Here is a 6,652-nt window from a genome sequence, read left to right as displayed (position 1 = left end):
AGCGGGCGGGTAACCCGACGATCAACCTCGGCGATCGCATCGCATCACATCGCATGGAAACTGGAGTTGGCGCTACACGGCCGTTTTTTTTTTTCTTTCTTTCTCTCTTACATTGCACCCCCTGTCCTGGAGGTAGTGAGGTCGTTCTTGTTTATTTTCTCAAGGAGAGGGGGGGCCAAGGGCGAAGAACATTTGTACGCATGAGCTGTATGACGGTGGGGTTCGTTGAATCGTCGGTATCATTCCAGGAACCACATTATCGTCAATAAGAAACGGCGGCGGGAAGACAAGATTTCTTGTTCTCGGAGGGATTTGCGCCCCTCTCTGCGTGGAATGGTTTCCCTGACCTCAAAGTACAAAGTAGATGGAAGATGCCGAGGCCACACAGGTCATCATCACCCCTACGAATATGAGTAACCTCCATTCATCCACTAGCCTATCATGTCAATTAATTAATTTCTAGGAACGCCCGGTCACCACGTGGTCATCAGGAGAGAGGGGTGGAAGGGAATTGTCTTGGTTTCCCTGAAATCCCTCCCCTCTACCTGTCTTCGGCCGAGGCATTGAAGAGATGAAGTTGTGAGACGAGGAGGGGAAGACGATTCATCGGCGCTGGCTCGCCACACACACACACACACGCACACAGACACACCCCATGCCGCCTCTAGCGGCTAGATCTACTATCAATCTGCTTGGAACCCTACTTCAATTTGCCATCGATGAGCTGAACCGGCATTTCGTTGTTTGTGTTTGTGTGGTTTGATATAAGCCTCGGCAAGATGGCGTCGCGGAGCTCCGGGAGACGAGTACGTAGTTCATGTCCCTGTCCCATCGATTTGGGACCAAACCTTGAAGTTTGGGGAAGGGGGTGGGAAGGGATCTACCCCGTAAGCTCACCCACAACATGGTATCCGTAAATGGTAGATCGGCGGCGGCATACGGCATACACGGATACAGGCATTGAGAATTGGGGGCGATGGTGTTTTACAGAACGAGAAACGCAGCCTTGTCTTGTGGTATGTTGTTTGTGTGTACCATACCGTCGGCTTTTCGTTGCTGTATGCAGTAACACACGCCCGATGCCCAGAGCCGTATTGGCGGGTCTTACTCTGGGGCGATCACCGATGCGTTTCGGGGCGCTCTTCCCCATAGAAAGCGGTGACAAATAATCTCATCGAAAAGACATCCGTCGTTATTTCATTGCGGATTTGGGCACACAAGCCGGTGTGGGAGATGTAATGAGCTAGATGGAGTAATCTGAAAACTCGGCACTCCCAACGAAGAAGACAGGATAATAAGAGAGAAAACGGTCAAAGGTCCGAGTTAGTGTGCGAGAATGCGAGGAACTCTGGAAAAGTCCATCGGCGCGTTCTAGAATTCCCGTCTCCCAGTAGACGGGGTTTGGAAAGTCTCATACGGCATGATGAATTCATGGGACGAAGCACGACCTAGGGCTGGACCGGCAGTCACTAGTAAACTATGGAAGAAGCACTGAACCACTCGGCCGATGGAGCTGGTTCTTCAACGAGACTGGGATATGGCAAAGTCCCAGCTAACGTTTAACGCTCGTTGCGTCTTGACTTTGTAGATTACCTCATCCCTCGCTGTCGTTAATTGACCCTGAGCTTGTTTACCTTGGTAAAGCAAGGTTCCCGCGTTTTCCGGCTAAGCAGCCTGACCGTGAACTCAACCGACGACGAGTGTACGGAGTAGGCTTGATGAGCGGCTTTCGCGAAGTTGAGACAAAAGCGAGGTGTTTTGTTGCATGCGCCGGCGAGGAGGAGTATAACCTGTCACCTCATCGACTGTCTATGCGTAGATGACGAAGAGGTGCCTGAGAGACGATAGAATTCAGCCATCCTCGAAAGATAGACGCGGCCCGTGCAATGCGAAATCCCGTAGCCGCGAGTAAGGTAAGTGGGGTGACTTGCTTAGACTCAAGATTTATTAGTCGAGTGAGCTCCTGAATGATCCAGCTTACATCCGCGACGGATAGACTTTCCTGTGGTTGGGGATGTCTTGTGCTACTGCTGTCATGCCCCTCTCGACGGTTCACAACATGTAGATAGCATGTATCTTTGGCACAGACGCACTGTACGTCTGCGCCTTGCGAGGTATCGGTTGAGCTTGATACGCTGCAGCAGTTTGTTTTCGTTTGGTACATCCATTCATAGACTTTGGTGACTCCACAATTGAAGAGGAGGTTGGGACGTTGTCATAAATGACTGGTAACATGCAGTCCACCTTTGCCATCTCTTAATGCGTGAGCCCAGGCCAGGGTTCTGGAGCCGAATCGAGTATGTATCCTCTCGCACCTCTGGGGACCTGGATGTATCGGGTGGTGGTGTGTGTGTGCTAGGTATGAGTGGTAGGCCCCGTGGTCCCGTCAGAACGATATCTGGAGATCTGAGAGAAGCAACACGGTTCGCTGTGATCGACCGACCATGCCTGCCTAGTTCCGGAGACTGCGAAGATGGTCGAGGGGCCTTGGGGGCCTAGGCTGGCTGGGGAAGCTTGCGGTCCTGGGCTTTTGGTTGACTTTTCGCCGGCCTGGCTTGACAAATTTGTTTGTGCCAACGTCGGCCTGGCAAATGCCCAATGATGAGTGGAATCGACATTTGCAGCTCAGGATAGGATGATCTGGAGAGAGAGGCTCCCATGGAGGTTTGACTGCTGGTTTGACCAAACAGGGCTTCATAGCCTTTGATAGATTCTGCGGTTTGGCAGCGAGGCAAGCAAAGTATTGCAGCACCCGGCGTGGTTCCGCTATACTGAGGTCAGTCGAAAGACTGGAAGCCGCTTTCGTCTTGATCTCGTTTGACTGTGCGTCTGAACTGGATAGGCTCTGACGATTGCGCCGGGCCATACGATAGATGTCAGAAGGGGTTGATGGGCAAGTGACAGGCAACGTTGTTGGGTCATTGGGTCAATGATGATTGGAATACAATTGGATGGCCAAGGAAGGTTATCCGTAATCCATCGCCGCCGTTGTCGCACCAAGAGGGGATGAGGGGACCCAAGAAGTGGTCGACTGTGAGTCTGTGAATGAGACAATGAGGCTGCGCAAAGGATCGGACGCACTGGCTGGCGTGATGGTCTCGTTAACCTAGCCATTTGACAGGGGAGGGATCACTGCAGGATTCCTTCCATGCCACTCTATCTGCAGCTGATGGGGGCTTCTAGCGTAAAGGTAGCCTAGCTTCCACTAGTGATCGTAACATGTTGTCTCCAGTCGGAACTCTTGTCTTGTCTTGTCATACGGTAGCATGCCTTGGGGATACCTCAGTCCTCAGGTCGCTGGCTGTGGATCGGAGCGGAGAATGGAAGCAAAAGAAACAAGACTTTGACTGTGCTTCACAGCGGCCGCCGTACGAGGTCCGTGAGCCGAAGACAGTGCAGTGACACCTCACTTTGTTTGTCCGAGTCGAGTCAACTAGGCTGGGAAAGTTGTAACTGTGCGTTGGTCCGTTGGATTGGATTGTGGGTTCGAGTTCGAGCTTGTCGGCTGTTGTTGGTTGTCTGAGATGACGGGTTTTCTGTCAACGGCTTGGCGTGACGCGATTTTCACTTTCTGCGAACGAGCGGATGCAGTATTTCTGCACCGACAAGTCGATAGTTGCGAACTTGCGTTGGGGCAGAGGGTTTGTCAACGGTCCGATCCGGAAATGTCAAATTAGTAGATTGGCAGATAAAATATCCGTACAGTAGTGGTCGAGTCCATCAAAGCCGCCCAAGCGCAGATAGCAAAGACTGGAGACTCAAGACTAGAGAGTCAGTCAGACAAGACAGGCCAGAGGGTGATGTGCATTCCGGGGATCCATCCAGGCATGTTTGCTTTTCCCGCCAGCCATGCGCTCGAAACAGACACTCATGGCCCAGCTTTGTCTTGTTTTATCTTGTCTTGGTCGTTGCTCTTCCTTTGGGGGCCGCGCCGCTCACCTGTCTCCTGCATCTTAGTCACCAACGCGCAGACAAATCAACCGCGCTGTTTGTATGTCTTGCCGGCACATGTTTCCTCAAGCAGGAGAAGTACGGGACACTATGCCAATGTCTCAGCATATTGTCTCGGCTTCACGCCGTCGTCTCGTGGGAACTTGGAAGTCCATTGAGGAGGCAAGGGGACGCTGAGTTGCCTTCCTTCAGTGGACATCGACATTCTGTATGGATCTTATGTGCTGTGTCTCCAGAGGTGCTTCACTTTGATAGTAAGGCAAACTTGAGCTTGAAGTCTAAAAAAGACTATGTATGTGGAAGAGGCTGAAGTGTTCGAGAAAAGAGCACCAGCAAGTTCCTGACTATGTCCAAATGTACTGATGTACTAATCAGATCTGTAGGGAAAGCACCTTAGTGTATGGTACCTGACGACACTAAGGTACCTGACGAGAGAGAATTGTGCCCCAAGAAAAGAGTACGTATATGCCAAGACAGCACCGGCGTCCGTTCCGGAAGTAGCCGTTCAGAGACTCCAGACCTTAGTGGCTGCGAATTTTGAGTGTGCGGTGAAACCGTCCAAATACGGCAGCGCTAGTTGTAGGTAGTACTTTTGTGTGGCGCTTTGTACCTTGTACTGTGTGGGTTTTCGTGGTTTCTGCCGTCGAAACTCAGCTCTACCGACTCCTCCGCGCCATCTCATCCAGAATTCAAAATTCAGAGCCCAGAGTGCGATACGATGAATGCGGACAGAAGCAACGGCATCCCACCGCCATTGTGCTGGTCTTTTCTAGTCGATGTCGTCTTCCAGAGTCGATCCCGTTACCACCCAGCAGTATAAGCGTCCGCCCGTCAGCAGCCCTCGTCCCTAGACTCGGGTCCAGCTGAAGGGTACACAACAATGAACCAAATCATGGGGCCAGATGCAAAGGGCCAACCAGCGGCATGGCAGAAAGCCAGTCAGTGATGCCCAGTTGCTAGTGGGAGGTCGCCGATCCAGCTGGCCCGACTCCCCGATACTCGATGCTGTAGTGTATCACCAAGATCCCGGGCGTATCCTGGCCGGCGGACGAGCCAAGCCAGCTTCACATCCCCTCACTGTCACGCTTTCTGCGACAGCCACCGTTGGCGGGGGTCCTCCGAGTCCCGAGGCTCTTCTCCACCACCAATAACGGGTATCTTTGCTCCAGCACTCTACACAGTATGGTCTATGGGCCATGGGTGCCCTTTTCGGAGTACTTGGGAATTGTAGGGACGGTCGTATGATACGGTTGTATCCGTACCAAGGTGGACGGAATATTGTCCAGGGGAGAAAACAGGGCCCCAATAACAGGTTAACAATGCCATGGTGTGCAACCCATAGCGCCTCTACTTGGTTTGGGTTCTCAGGAGAGTTACATTCCCCCTCGGCCACTGACCTCTACCATACACGGTAGAGACTGAGTGTGCCGCCAGCTCAGATCAGCAACGTCTGCAGCTCCAGCTTGTTGTCAAAGCGGGCCCCCCCTGTTTCCTTTCCTTTTTCTTTGACGGACGCAATTCTGCTTTCCGACCGATTTCTGCCCTCTGGCTTCTGCCCTGCCAGCCCGTTAGCTCTGGGCTAACCTCTCCGTACAAAGCAAGGTATCCATACGTGGCTGCCGTATGCATATACCACAGTAGTAGTCCGTTTGTATTCCCTGCTTGCTCGTCCTTTTGCCCCCACCCACAATGAAAACCCCCCATCGCCATCATATTCCCCCTACCCTCCCCCATGCAACGCATCGCCCTGCTACAGGCTAGTTACATGCGCCATAACGAGAGGCAAGGTACCTCTAATCCAAGGTCGGGAAGAGGGGAAAAGAGAAGATGGAAAGGGTGGGAAGCATGTCTTCTGTAGTTCACTGCAGACTCTTTCTATGACCTGGCTAGCCAGCGCTTGTAAGGGAAAGGTACTTTGGTGATACCTACAACATGGAAGTTCTCCGTGGGGCTTACAGTATGCAGCATGTATCTGGCGTTTCCCTGGCCTAGTGTGTATCTGCACTCGAGAGGAGAATCTCTCGACAAGGGTCTGTTATTTGCCTGACACGACTTCACAGAGGACTGAGAGACTGCTAAATTAATAGAGACTGGCAGAAGCCCCCCTTTTGAACGGCATTTCCCGTCTCTTCCGCGTGTCTTAATCTCTCTGCCGATGCGAATATTTGGCCACATGTGCATGCCTCCACTAGCACGTTAGTAACGCGGAACATTCAACAATAGACCCGACTTATTATAACTGCATCTCCTACCCGCCCTACCTTACCTCACCTAACCTTAGCTTGTCCGTTGTTACCTTGTCCCAGAGCCGGAGGTATCCGTACTCAAAGTCTCGACCCGACATATTCGTACACCAAGAGTCAAGAAGTCAACTCTGGGCCCCCCAAACACGACACTCTTTCTTGTACTCCCTATCCCCTAGCCGAACCCTACGCACACGGCCTCATCGGCGCATCCTGCAACATCAATCCCATCTTGACACTCTTCACTTGCCGTGGCCGGACCAGGCACACCCCAGATCGTCCTAACCACGGCCACCCCCGGACGTAGCAGGGAAACAGGCCCAGTGAGACTCGCAACTGCGCCGGTTCTCAAACACCACCCGCGTGGCTTGGAAGCCTTCCATCCATGCGCTCGCCTGCCATTCTTCTACCACGTCGTCTACCGTTCTCACTCCCCTCACAACAACCTGCTTCCACTC

This window comes from Colletotrichum fioriniae (genome assembly GCF_027942845.1).
Source record: "Colletotrichum fioriniae strain IMI 355084 chromosome Unknown scaffold_15, whole genome shotgun sequence".
NCBI classification, from domain to species: Eukaryota; Fungi; Ascomycota; class Sordariomycetes; order Glomerellales; family Glomerellaceae; genus Colletotrichum; species Colletotrichum fioriniae.
This window is presented reverse-complemented; position numbering follows the sequence as displayed.